Source organism: Mauremys mutica, unplaced genomic scaffold (genome assembly GCF_020497125.1).
Source record: "Mauremys mutica isolate MM-2020 ecotype Southern unplaced genomic scaffold, ASM2049712v1 001324F_np12_obj, whole genome shotgun sequence".
Lineage (NCBI taxonomy): Eukaryota > Metazoa > Chordata > Testudines > Geoemydidae > Mauremys > Mauremys mutica.
In genome coordinates, this window is record NW_025423166.1 from 51,890 (window position 1) to 65,663 (window position 13,774).

The 13,774-nt window shown below is 53.4% G+C and overlaps 1 non-coding gene across 1 annotated transcript; it reads left to right on the top strand.

Moving 5' to 3' along the window:
- Positions 1-769: 769 nt before the first annotated feature.
- On the top strand, positions 770-841 carry TRNAD-GUC. The gene has a single exon. It is a non-coding gene; the product is annotated as a tRNA-Asp (tRNA).
- Positions 842-13,774: the final 12,933 nt, after the last annotated feature.

Consider the following 13,774-nt stretch of genomic DNA (forward strand, 5'->3'; position numbering starts at 1 on the left):
GGGATGTTGAATGCTATTGTATTATGTGCTGGGCTGCTGCCAGCTCACCCAGCGCCTGGCCGTGATCGTATAGTGGTTAGTACTCTGCGCCATGGCCGCAGCAACCTCGGTTCGAATCCGGGTCACAGCATTAATTTTTGGTGGGGAGGGGCTATCCTACAGCACGCCTCGTGGCTCAGTCTGATAGCGTCCGTTTGCAAAGATAGCCATCGGCCGGTCCTTAGTTTTTGCTTGGTAAAGGCAAGTCAGTGGGGTCCATCCGTCAGAAAAAGAGTCCCAGGACTTCTTGCTGGGCGCCAGGGTCCAAAAGCGGCGCATTCCCTCCTGGAAAGGGCTGTGTTTGGAATGTCCATCCAGTGCGCGTTGAAGGGAAGGATCTGCGTGCCTGGGAAGCTGCATCCCTCCAGAGGCGCTTGAGAAGCCAAAGGGGCCGTGGGTGAGTTTGTGATGAGGTGAGTCTGAAGTGTGGAAGGGGGAGGGTGGCAAGAGGAGGTTTTGAGAGGAAAAAAGGTGCTGCTGAGCTGGTAGGTGAGGGCAAGGTCCCAGGTGGGTGTTGTGTGAGGAGCTGTGTAGGCCCGAAAAGGCGTCCTGCTGGGCAAGGGCAGGTGAGGAGGGCCAGGGCTTTTCCCAGGGCTGTTGCTGTGGCCAAAGCCTTTGGGAAGCAGAAGAGGGCCAAGGGTGCTGTTGCCTGCTGGGGCCCATGCGACGGTGTAGGTGTACGCTGACCATAGCTGGTCTGTGGGAGCTGGGGCCCCTCCCTGTGCCCCTTTCCTCGTTAGTATAGTGGTGAGTATCCCCGCCTGTCATGCGGGAGACCGGGGTTCGATTCCCCGACGGGGAGGGTGACCCCTTTTGAAGGGGGGAACAAAGAAATCCCTGGCCTGCCCACCCCATGCCTTCCATTCTCCTTCTACGGCCACTTCCCTTGGCACCCCGAACTGATGACTTTCTCCTCCAGAGAGACAATTACCTTGCAAGGACACGCTGGCCCTAGCCAAAGCCTCTACCTGGCCTTCCGCCCCCTGGCCCAGCTTCGGGGCCTGCACGTGGGGGCACGCTTCAGAGCGGCAAAGGGAAATAGGCTGGCCAGGGGCATGAGGACAATGGCCCAGACAAATGGGGAGGGACTTGGTCCAGGGGTGGAGGAAGACAGAAAAAGGGACAGGCATGGGATTGGCTTCCTCTATTTTTTCCTTTGCTCAGCATTTTACCTGTGACTGTAATGGGCAGACTTGAGAAATACCCGTGCCCGCCGGCGACGTAGGTGGCCGCCCCGAGAGCGCAGACCTGAGCATTTTGTGCTGGGCTGTTGCCTGCTCGCCCAGCGCCTGGCCGTGATCGTATAGTGGTTAGTACTCTGCGCCGTGGCCGCAGCAACCTCGGTTCGAATCCGGGTCACGGCATTAATTTTTGGTGGGGAGGGGCTATCTTGCAGCACGCCTCGTGGCTCAGTCTGATGGCGTCCGTTTGCAAACAGAGCCATCGGCCGCTCCTTAGTTTCTGCTTGGTAAAGGCAAGTCGGTGGGGTCCATCCGTCAGAAAAAAAGTCCCAGGACTTCTTGCTGGGCGCCAGGGTCCAAAAGAAGCGCATTCCCTCCTGGAAAGGGCTGTGTTTCGAATGTCCGTCCAGTGCGCGTTGAAGGGAAGGATCTGCGTGCCTGGGAAGCTGCGTCCCTCCAGAGGCGCTTGAGAAGCCAAAGGGGCCGTGGGTGAGTTTGTGATGAGGTGAGTCTGAAGTGTGGAACGGGGAGGGTGTCAAGAGGAGGTTTTGAGAGGAAAAAAGGTGCTGCTTAGCTGGTAGGTGAGGGCAATGTCCCAAGTGGGTGTTGTGTGAGGAGCTGTGTAGGCCCGAAAAGGTGTCGTGCTGGGCAAGGGCAGGTGAGGAGGGCCAGGGCTTTTCCCAGGGCTGTTGCTGCGGCCAAAGCCTTTGGGAAGCAGAAGAGGGCCAGGGGTGCTGTTACCTGCTGGGGCCCATGCGACGGTGTAGGTGTACGCTGACCATAGCTGGTCTGTGGGAGCTGGGGCCCCTTCCTGTGCCCTTTTCCTCGTTAGTATAGTGGTGAGTATCCCTGCTTGTCATGCAGGAGACCGGGGTTCGATTCCCCAACAGGGAGGGTGATCCCTTTTCAAGGGGGCAACAAAGAAATCCCTGGCCTGCCCACCACATGCCTTCCGTTCTCCTTCTACGGCCACTTCCCTTTGCACCCCGAACTGATGACTTTCACCTCCAGAGAGACAATTACCTCGCAAGGACACGCTGGTCCTAGCCAAATCCTCTCCCTGGCCTTCCGCCCCCGGGCCCAGCTTCGGGGCCTGCATGTGGGGGTACGTTTCAGAGCAGCAAAGGGAAATAGGCTGGCCAGGGGCATGAGCAGTGATTTCCCAACACCCCCCTGCAGTTTTGTGAACTAGTTACATGCCAAAGCTTGTGGCTGAACTTCGCGACTTTGTCCTCACCCACAACTATTTCACATTTGAGGACAATATATATCTTCAAGTCAGCGGCACTGCTATGGGTACCCAAATGGCCCCACAGTATGCCAACATTTTTATGGCTGACTTAAAATAACGCTTCCTTAGCTCTCGTCTCCTAATGCCCCTACTGTACTTGCGCTACACTGAAGACATCTTCATCATCAGGACTCATGGAAAAGAAGCCCTTGAGGAATTCCACCATAATTTTAACAATTTCCATCCCTCCATCTACCTCGGGCTAGATGAATTCACTCAAGTGGTTCAGTTCCTTGACAGTACTGTGCTGATAAGCGATGGTCACATAAACACAACCCTGTACCGGAAACCCACTGACCGCTATACTTACCTACATGCCTCCAGCTTCCATCCAGGACACCCCACATGATCCATTGTCTATAGCCAAGCTCTAAGATACAACCGTATTTGCTCCAATCCCTCAGACAGAGATAAACACCTACAAGATCTCTATCAAGCATTCTTAAAACTACATTACCCACCTGCTGAAATGAAAAAACAGGTTGACCGAGCCAGAAGAGTACCCAGAAGTCACCTACTACAAGACAGGCCCAACATAGAAAATAACAGAACACCACTGGCCTTTACGTTCATCCCCCAATTAAAACCTCTCTAGCGAATCATCAAAGATCTACAACCTATCCTGAAAGATGATCCCTCACGCTCCCAGATCTTGGGAGACATGCCAGTCCTTGCTTACAGACAACCCCCAAACCTGAAGCAAATCCTGACTAGCAACCACAGAACAACAACACTAACCCAGGAATCTATCCTTGCAACAAAGCCCGATGCCAACTCTGTCCACATATCTATTCAAGTGACACCATAATACGACCTAATCACATCAGCCATGCCATCAGGGGCTCGTTCACCTCCACATCTACCAATGTGATATATGCCATTATGTGCCAGCAATGCCCCTCTGCCATGTACATTGGCCAAACCAGACAGTCTCTGTGCAAAAAAATAAATGGGATGTAAAGCAGATGTCAAGAATTATAACATTAAAACACCAGTAGGAGAACACTTCAACCTCTGGCCGTTCAGTAACAGATTTAAAGGTGGCAATTTTGCAACAGAAAGCCTCAAAAACAGACTCCAACGAGAAACTGCTGAACTTGAATTAATATGCAAACTAGATACAATCAATTTAGGCTTAAATAGAGACTGGAAATGGCTGAGCCATTACACACATTGAATCCATTTCCCCATGTTAACTATCCTCACACCTTCTTGTCAAACTATCTTAAATGGGTCATCTTGATTATCACTACAAAAGTTTTTTTTCTCCTGCTGAGAGTAGCTCATCTTAGTTAATTAGCCACTTAGAGTTGGTTGGGCAACTCCCACCTTTTCATGTTCTCTGTTTGTATGTGTGTGTGCTTATACATATATCCTCACTATATGTTCCATTCTATGCATCCGATGAAGCCATTTATCAACATTGAATTTCATCTGCCATTTTGTTGCCCAATCACCCAGTTTTGTGAGATCCCTTTGTAACTCTTCGCAGTCTGCCTGGGACTTAACTATCTTGAACAGTTTTGTATCATCTGCAAATTTTGTCACCTCACTGTTTACCCATTTTTCCAGATCATTTATGAGTATGTTGAACAGTAATGGTCCCAGTACTGACCCCTCTGGGATACCACTATTTATCTCTCTCCATTCTGAAAACTGATAATTTATTCCTACCCTTTGTTTCCAAGATTTTAACCAGTTACTGATCCATGAGAGGACTTCCCTCTTATCCCATGAGGCCTTACTTTTCAAAAGTCAATTTAAATTAAATAAATTTTTTTTAAATTATATATATTTTTAGAAATCTAGACCTGTTATGTGTAACTTGCATTATCCTTATGTTAAATTTGCATTATCCTAACAAAACATTTACTTTATTCACATCTATTTTATATATCTCATTGGCCCTGACACCCCCCTGTAAGTTCAAACACCCCCCCTAATTTCAATTCCTGGGGAAACTACTGGGGGCCGCCTCCTGCCTGGTGAGAAGTCGCAGCACCGGGGGGGTCACAGGGCACGATGGGCTTCCGCGCATGGCTGTTTTCTGCCGGTCGCGGGGTGACGGTTCCTGCCCGTGGCGGCCGGGGGCCGCGGGGTCCCGATGGCAGCTGGGGGCTCTGGCATCCACCTGTGGCAGCTGGGAGCTACGGGGCCACCTGCAATGGCCGGGGGCTGCGGCTTCTCCTCACCCCCCCGGTGACTGGGAACGCCGGGCTCTGCCTGCAGTGTCTGAGCGCTGGGGGCTCCCTCACTTGCCTGTGGCGGCTGAGGGCTGCCTGTGGTGGCTGGGAGCTCCAGGGTCTTCGGAGCTGCAGGGTCTATTAGCAATGACATGGGGCTGCAGGGTCCTCACGCCATCAATGCCTGTTGGGAAATCCTGGGTCCATCCGCAGCAGCTGGGAGCTCTGGGGTCCACTTGTAGGAGCTGCAGGGTCCATACGCAGTGGTGTGGGGCTGTGGGGGCTCCCCGGCCACCGATGGCTGCTGGGAGCTCCAGGCTCTGCCTGTGGGAGCTGTGGGGAGATGAGGGGTTTGGGGTGGAGGAGGGGGCTCCAGGCTGCAGGGTGGGGCCGAGGGATTCAGAGTGCAGGAGGGGGCTGTGGGTTGAGACAGGGGGTTGGGGTCCAGGATGGGGTGATGGCTCTGGGGTGGGGGCAGGGATGAGGGGTTCCAGGTGTGGGAGGAAGCTCTGGGCTGGGGCACAGGGGTGAGGGCTCTGGGGTGCAAGAGGGGGCTCTGGGTTTGGGGGGGTTCAGGGCTGGGGCAGGGGGTTGGAGTACAGACTTACCTCGGGCGGCTCCTGGTCAGCGGTGCAGCAGGGGGGACCTACTGGTCACTTCCAGGGCACAGTGCGGTGCCCTAGGACACGTAGGGACCAGCCTGCCTGAGCCCCGCAGCACCGCTGACCGGACTTTATAACCTGGTCACCTCACTGGGAGCTCCAGGGTCCCCCGTCCCATGTGGTGGCTGGGAGCTCTGGGATCCACCCACAGTAGCTGGGAGCTGTGGGGTCCATCCGTGGTGGCATGGGCCTGTGGGAGCCCCTTCCGACACTGGTGGCTGATAGCTGTGAGGCCCCCACCGGCCGACAGCTCCAGTCTTGCTGCCCCAGGGCTGAGGCGGAAAATGTCACTGAGATCTCTGACAGTCACAGATTCTGTGACCCCCTTTATATAATCTTAGCCTTAATAGTTGTTGACTGTCTCTCTCAATCTAGTGGTCTGCTCTAGCACAGATGGGACAGGGAAGACAGAAGCTCACCCCCCAACACAGGTTTGGGCAGCAATGGCTCTTGGGCTATTTGCTGTGCATGCAGAGGACTTGTCCAGGCTGGTGGAGCAGCCCAGCCAGATGAGGAGCTGGAAGAAGGAGACCTGAGCAGCCTGGAGATCCCTCTTTTTCTCCACAGCCACTGCCTGTCAGCAGGATTCCTCCTTCTCCTCCTCAGTGAGACTAAATCTCCCCACCTAGACAGCCGGCCTGTCCGCTGCACCCCAATCCCCCATGCCTGAGCCTCCCTGCCAAAGTCCTGCACCTGGCCCCATAGAATTAAGTCTCACGTGTCACTGGGAACTCGACTTCTTGTGCCCAGAGAGTCTCGGCCCCTCTCAGTAGAAGACCCAAGAAACACAGTGTCTGCCTTTTCCAAAGAAGGGCTTGGAGAGGCTTTTCCATTATAACTGTGTGGCCTAATGGATAAGGCATCTGACCTCGGCTGAGGCAAGTGAGGGCTCGAGTCCCGTTGTGTTTGTCCAGTTTTATCTTTGTGCTGAAAGTCCTGCTCCCTTCAGGGCTGGAACCTCTTCTTGGCTGCTCAGGCCAATGCTATGGCTTCAGCTAGAGCCCTGGGAAGGAGTTGGGGGGTGGGCGTCACAAAGGCTGGGGCATGAGCCCCAGGTGCTTCCAGTCTCGCCTTTGCCCTTCCTGACTTGCCAAAGAAACTGGGCGGCTGCCCGGGCTAGCGTGTGGAGCAGTTTCCCTCTTCCAAGTGTGCGCCTGTCCCTGTGCTTGAGGGGGTTTGGTAAATAGCACCTTGGGAGCCTGGGTGTTTCTCTGCTTCTCGCCAGCTGGGGAAAAGCCTCTTGGGGAAAAAATCTCCTGCCCCACTGCCAAAGTGAGCACGTGGAGTGGGAACGGTCAGAGGCCCCACCAGGGGGGCTGGCCCTGCTTTCCTATCGTATTTGGATGTTGGCCACGGAGCGTCAGCAGCTGGCCTGTGGGTGGCTTTCAGTGGGGGTTTGGCATTGCAGGGAGCAGGCTGTCTGGTGTCTTTGTGGCTGTTTGCTGGCCGCGCATATGCATGGTTCTCCCCTCCTCTTGCCCTGCCCTTGGTTGCTCTGTGGCTTTTAAACCTTCCCTTGGAGCTGTCAGCACCAGCCGCCTCTGCTCTAGGTGCCCAGAGCAGGAAAGGTGTGTGGGGCTCCAGCCTGGGACTCTGCCTCCCTCCTGCCCAGCCCTGACTATGAAGCCTGGCCCTGGCCCTCCTTCCTTTAAATGCCATGTGCACAAGAGGAAGAGGGTGGCAGCTGCAGGCACAGGGACCAAAGTTGTGGACATCAGGTGAAGCAGCGAGAAACAACCATCCGGTCAACCCGCAGGAATCTCTAGCCAGACTGTTAAGTTCTGGGACCCCCAACCTACAGTGGCCAGTCCACTGAACAAGCTGGACCAAAGACCTATCTCCAGTGGGCATCAGTCAGGGCCAGCTTTTTTGCTGCCCCAAGTGGAGGAAAAAAAAAAGCTGCCGTCAGTGGCACTTTGGCAGCAGCTCTACCACCGCCGCTTCATTCTTCAACGGTGATTCAGCAGCAGGTCCTTCCCTCCGAGAGGGACTGAGGGACCTGCTGCCGAATTGCTGCTGAAGAACCAGACGTGCCGCCCCAAGCACCTGTTTGCTGTGCTGGTGCCTGGAGCTGGCCCCGGCCTCAGTCACCCAGCAGGAGGGGAAATAAAACCTCACTCTAGTTCACCCAGACAAAAGGTAGTCAAGCACATTGAGCTCCAAGGCTTTGCAGCAAACCAACATATTTCCAGGAGGTCACACTGATATTTGAACTCAAATTACAGAATTCAGAGTCCTGAGGGCGGCCCATTACACCATGGGACCTGCTGCTAGTTATTTTTCTGGACCCCTGTGACTCTCTCCTGGCTGGTTTGCACTCTGCACTTATTGCTTCCCACCTGTGGTTTCCTCTCGCAGGACTCTCTCTCCTCCTCCATCGACCGTGGTCCTGCACTACCGGATCCGCGGGTCCTGCCCTGAGTCCCCGCATCCCCCTGCTTTGTCTCCATTCCCTGCAGGCTGCAAAAATGTCAGGGGAGGCCGCCCCTCCCTTCACTCAGTGCTCCTGCTCAAATCAGCCAACTGCAGCCTCATCACCTGGAACTCGGGCAGCTGTCGCTTGATCCTGTCATATAATCACAGGCTGACTAGCTCCCCAGCCTGGATGCTCTTGTGGAAATCCCACAGGCGACATTGCAGGACGTGGCACCATTGGTTTCTGTAATGTTGCGGTGTTTGCCCAACTGCTGGTACAAAGCCGCCAACTCCTCCCTCACCGACTCTCACCAATCCCCCTGGTTGCCATAGGACCCTCTGATGCTTTCCTGTTCTGCCAAGACCGCCAGGCTTTGCCTCCCTGCTCCTTTATCTTGCAAGCTCTGGATGTTCAGCTTCCAAAATCCTCTGCCATGGGTCAGGGAATTGCCCACATTGAGCACACGGTGAGAGCTGCGTGATCCGAACAGTCCATTGGCACCACCCTGCACTGGGCTGTCGACGTGCTCTCCTTCACGGAAATCCGGTCAGTGCGACTCCTGGCCTGTCCCCGCAGAAAGGTGTATCCCCTCTGTGGCTGGTGTGAGCTCGGGTCAGAGGAATAAGAGGCTATCGCCCACCCTCCACAGGTTCAACTATGGAGAAACAAGTCCTCTAAGCCGACCTTGCTACAGACCTACGCCAGCTAGTGCTCATCATAAAAAAGTTTCCTCTGATGGCTGGGAAAACAGGACCAGCGGTCCTCAGGCCAGCTGCAACTATTGAAATCCCCCCAACACCAAATACCGTGCAGTCCAGAGGAAGGGAGCCACTTCCTTCCATTCATCTTTTCTTTCACACCTTAACTGGGGACGATAAACACTAATATAGAGTAACCAGTGCCACGGAGCACAAAGTCCACCAGTAATTAGGTACCTAGTCAGAGCTCCAGCCCCTTCTGTACTCGCACCACGGATGTGAAGAACAAGACTCCAACCCCATCGTTCTTCCCTGGCCTGGAGGACCAGAAAGACAGGCCCTTTCTCCAATCACCCTCTGCCCATCAATGTACCCTGAAGTCATTAATGTGCATTTCCTGAATGCCCACCATGTCTATGTCCAGCTGCTCCAAGGCACTGAACATCAAGTGCCTCCTCCTGGGCCCCCAAATCCCTGCCACCTTCCACATGGCCACTTTCACAGATGTCCCTTCCCTGGTACTGCCCTCACTCAGCTGCACAGAGGAGCTTTCATCCCCAGTCCCTGCCCATCACCCGCTCTGGCACTATTCCCACTGCCTCACCTTATTCCTGCCATATTTGGTCAACCAATAAGTCATATGGGAAAGACAGATCCCATCCCTCATTGTTAAAGGTCAGGTGGGCCAACTAGGGGCAGAAGCCCACAGTCTGTTGTCTGGCTTGGGAGCAGGGGCTCATGTCAGCTAAAGGCTCTGCTACTGCTCCCAGGAAAGAAGCCAGCCCAGCACAAAGAGGGATGAAAGGGCCTGCCAAAGCCCAGGTTTGAACCAGGAACCTTTAGATCTTCAGGCTAACACAGCAGCATGGCATTTCTTTGGCCTGTTGCTTCTCTGCCCAGGATGTTTTTGCAGCAAAATGACGTCATTGTGAGCGGCCCATGAAGACAAGACTCGCTTTTGCCTGCCTTGCTCAGCTTGACTTGCTTCCTCACCCTGTTCCTGCCCTAGCATCCGGGTTGACCTGGTGGCAGAAGGGAAGAGGAGGGGAGGGCCAGTGGCGTGGGGAGGAGGTTGAGCTGGACCCTGAGCTAGACGAGACCTTGGTGGTTGGATTTTTTTTCTTGAACTTCTTTAGACGGCTGAAGCTTAAATTGCTCAGAAAACAAAAAAAGCCCCATAGGCCAACAGAGCTTTGAGAGAAATAGCATTTATATTATCTGTAGAGCTTGATGTGTTAGCATGAGGTTTTTCCAGGAGGGGGCTATTTTGTAATCTATATTCACCTAGCTGTTTGGTTTCATGTGTTGTCGGTATGAGTGAGTTGCTGAGGCAAGGCTTGCATAATGTAGAAAATAACTTACCGATATCATTTTGAGTTTCATTTTTTTCTTCATGCATCATTTCATTTCCAAAGGAAGGAATTAGAATAACTCGTCCCCATATGTTCTGTGTTAATATTGAATGGTACAAAAAGGTTATTCATACTGGCCTGTCCGGTTATTCTAGATGACCTTATGCAGCAGAGCTCATTAGCCATTCATTCTTTCACCCCCATGATTTCCTGTAAGGCCAGAGTGGGTCAGACCTACGGTCCATCTAGCCCAGTGTCCCATCTCTGACATTGGGCACTACAAGAGCTTCTGGTGGAGCGCACAGAACAGGACAAGCTGGAGTGATCCACCCTCATCTTCCACTCCTGGTCTCTGTGTAGTCAGAGATTTAGGGCTTCCCTCAAGCGTGGGATTGCATCACTGACCAACTTCACTAATAACTCTCAAGGGATCTAGTCTCTATTAACGTCTCTCACTCTCGGTGGAAGCCAGTTCTACCTTTCGCCCTCACAACATACCATGGCAAGGAGTTCCGCACGTGAATTTCATCAGGCGGCTCGCCCTCCCCCCACCTTTACTGCATGGTGGGAAAGGGTAAATAACACTTCGCTCCTCACTTTAGCCCGTTCATTCCTGGCTTCACAGACCTCTCTTGTAGTGGTTCTCAGCCTTTCTTTACCAGGGGCGCCTAAAATTAAACACAAAGCCCTGCAGATCCCCAACCAGGGGTGAAGCAGGGGGGAGGGGCACATGGGGTCACCTGCCTCCCCGCCCCCATGTTCGGCCTTCCATTGTGCCATGCTCCCTGAAGTGCTAATGTAACAGGGCAGAGCAGTAGCGTGTTTCCTTGGCTAGCTCCTGCCTGCTCCTGGAGTCAGCGGCTGTGAGGCAACCCTCCCTGAGGGCAGGGGGTGAGCTCTCTTCTGCAGTGATACTGCCATTGTTTGTTGTGCCCCCTCTCCCCCACAAACAAGGCAGGCAGGCTTGGTGGCCTACTGAGCAGCCACTGAATTTGGGGTAGTGCAGACACAGCACTGTGCAATTCGACGGTATTGGCCTCCGGGAGTTATCTGAGAGTGCTCCAATGTGACCACTCTGGACAGCACTTTCAACTCCAATGCACTAGCCAGGTGAAAGCTATTTGGGGTAGCCCCCACCCCCCTTCTTAATAGTTTTGCAAACGGCCAGTAGGTGGAGGCAGAAGCCTCCAAAAGGCCTCACATACACAGTACCTTGAACTTTGTAACTAATCTTTTTTGCTTGCCAGAGGCAGAAAAAGATTCTGCTTTAAGCCAGTTTTTCCTTACCAGATAACGGTGTTACGGGGTTTAGTAACCACCAATGAAGTGTTAACACGGCATGGTCTTTGTCTGAAAGTGTATAAAAAGCTTGTGAAACTTGTGTGCAGTAGAGTTTTCTGTATCTACTACAGAGCTCTCCTTTCTTCTGCAGAATAAAGCATTTTTTCCTTATCCCTGTCAGGCTGTTATTGGCTCTCAGCTAGGCAGACCCGCTATTTCGGTAACATCACTTAGCTAGTGACAGGGGTATAAAACAAAGACCCAAAATCCCAGTCTGCCTGTGTCTGGGCCTTCTCTCCCCAGGAGAGTCTGAGCCTTGTTCGTAGGCGAAGGCCTTTGGCTAAGCAGCAGGGGCAGCCATGAGCTGGGAAGCGAACGGTCCCATCCTCACCTCCCAAACCCGTGACACTGAACTAAGGTGGGGCTGGGCTGTTGGGAAGACGATCCTGTCCCGATAGTGCCCATCACCAGCAGATAACGAAACAGATCTTAAGGGAGCATCCGGTCTGGCACGAAATTCCTTCTCAATGGTTGTGGTTGTGAAACCCTCATTTCTGTAGGGTTTATCTTTCTGGCCCCCACTTTTCTATTGTCAATCTGTCTGGTTCTCTGATTGTTTCTGTCTGCTGCAGAATTAATTTTGCTGGGTGTAAGTTAATTAGGGGCGTGGGATGTAATTGGTTAGAGAATTCTGTTACAATAGGTTAGAATTAGTTAGTTACATTTCAGTAAAATGATTGGTTAAGGTCTAGCTGAGAATATTATTGTATAAACTGGGGTCAGACAGGAAGTGGAAGAGGAAATTGGAATCATGCTAACGGGGGGGATGGGTATAGGGAACGGGGAACAGGGACACAGCCAAAGCTCTGCAGTGTCAGAGCTGGGAACGGGGACGTGGGGTAAACACTCTGCAGTGTCAGAGCTCATAGACTCATAGACTTTAAGGTCAGAAGGGACCATTATGATCGTCTAGTCCAACCTCCTGCACAACGCAGGCCACAGACTCTCACCCACCCACTCCTGTAACAAATCCCTGCCCTATGTCTGAGCTATCGAAGTCCTCAACTCATTGTTTAAAGACTTCAAGGTGCAGAGAATCCTCCAGCAAGTGCCCCGTGCCCCATGCTGCAGAGGAAGGTGAAAACCCCCCAGGGTCTCTGCCAACCTGCCCTGGAGGAAAATTCCTTCCTGACCCCAAATATGGTGATCAGCTAAACCCTGAGCATGTGGGCAGGACTCAGCAGCCAGACACCCAGGAAAGAATTGTCTGTAGGGATGTGGGGTAAACGCTCTGCGGTGTCAGAGCTGGGAAGGGGGACACTGGGGAATAGACTCTGTCGGTGTATAGAGATAAGCCCGACTGGTCTGAAGGGCTTCGGAATCTGCTTGCTTGGAAACTAACCCCAGTAAACATCCCGTTGTCTGCGCTTCCGACTTCTGGTCTTTTGCTGCTTGTTGTCTGTGTGACAAGAGCCAGCGAAGTGGGCGGGGGAGGGGAAAGCCCTCTAACAATGGCTCCTTGCTCCTCTCCCTCCAGGCTCAGGGGTCAAGGATGGGCAGGACTCCAGGCTCTGCTTGAGGGATCCTGGAACAGGGGCTGGGGAGGAGAAAGGATTGTAGATTCTCATCTGCACCCTGGAGAGGAGGTAATAAGTGAAGGGGGCATTTTTGACTCCTCCCCTGCCTCAGTGCCCCCAGATTTCTACATTCCACAGGGGCAAATAAGGGGGTGAAGCCATTTGGCTAATGAAAACCAGTGCTCCAGGTGACATTTGAACTCACAACCTCAGCATAGCTCCTCTCAGCACTGCACTATAAGTACCATGCGCTAACCCACTGTGACACTGGATCACCTGTCAAGTATGAGTCTCCGAGACCCCTAGGTTGATCAAGGCAAGGAGTGACCCCAAAACATTCTCAGTGGGGCTGAGAGCAGGTAGCGACAAGTGTTGTACTTGGTGGGGTGGATTCTTCTTACGGGTTCCAGGCACCATTTGACCCTTTTGTTCTTCCCTGTGTAATAACAGAGCTGGTTAAGACTCAATGGAGAGTCTTGCTGGCAGACCAACAGATCTGAAATCACTGGTAAACCAGCTCTAAGCATTAGTCCTGCTTTGGGACAGTGGTCTCCTCATGCAAGAAACTGCCCAGTCTGGCGCTAGCAGTGGAGGCTCCCTCACTAAAAGCTGAAATCAGGGATGAGCTGTGGGAAGTGCAGGGCCCCAGGGGTGCCTGAACAGGGGGGAACAACACCCCAGAACTTTTAAAAATGGGAGGGCTCTGCCTTGCCACTTCGTAATGACAGTAAGGGGGAGCGAGGGTGGGGAGGGGGCGGAGAGCGGGAAGTGGGATCATGGGGGAAGAGGCAGCGTAGGAGTGGGTCCTTGGGGAGAAGGGGTGGGGCAGAGGCGTGGCGTTGAGTGGCAGGGGTGGGCTACTGTTCGGGTTCTGGTGGCCACTACTTTTAGGGAGCCTGTTCTGCTCCTGGTGGGACCACAAGACGTCCCAGAGCAGAGAAGGGTGCCCAGCAGTAGAGGCGGTGACAGGGTGGAAACAGCAAAGTAGGCCGGCGAATGTGGCCAGACAGGCGGAGGGAGAAAGGGGCTTTCCCCCCAGGAGGTGAGAAGGTGAACTCTGGGTTTTCAACTGAACCAGGACAGCAGCTGTGGGT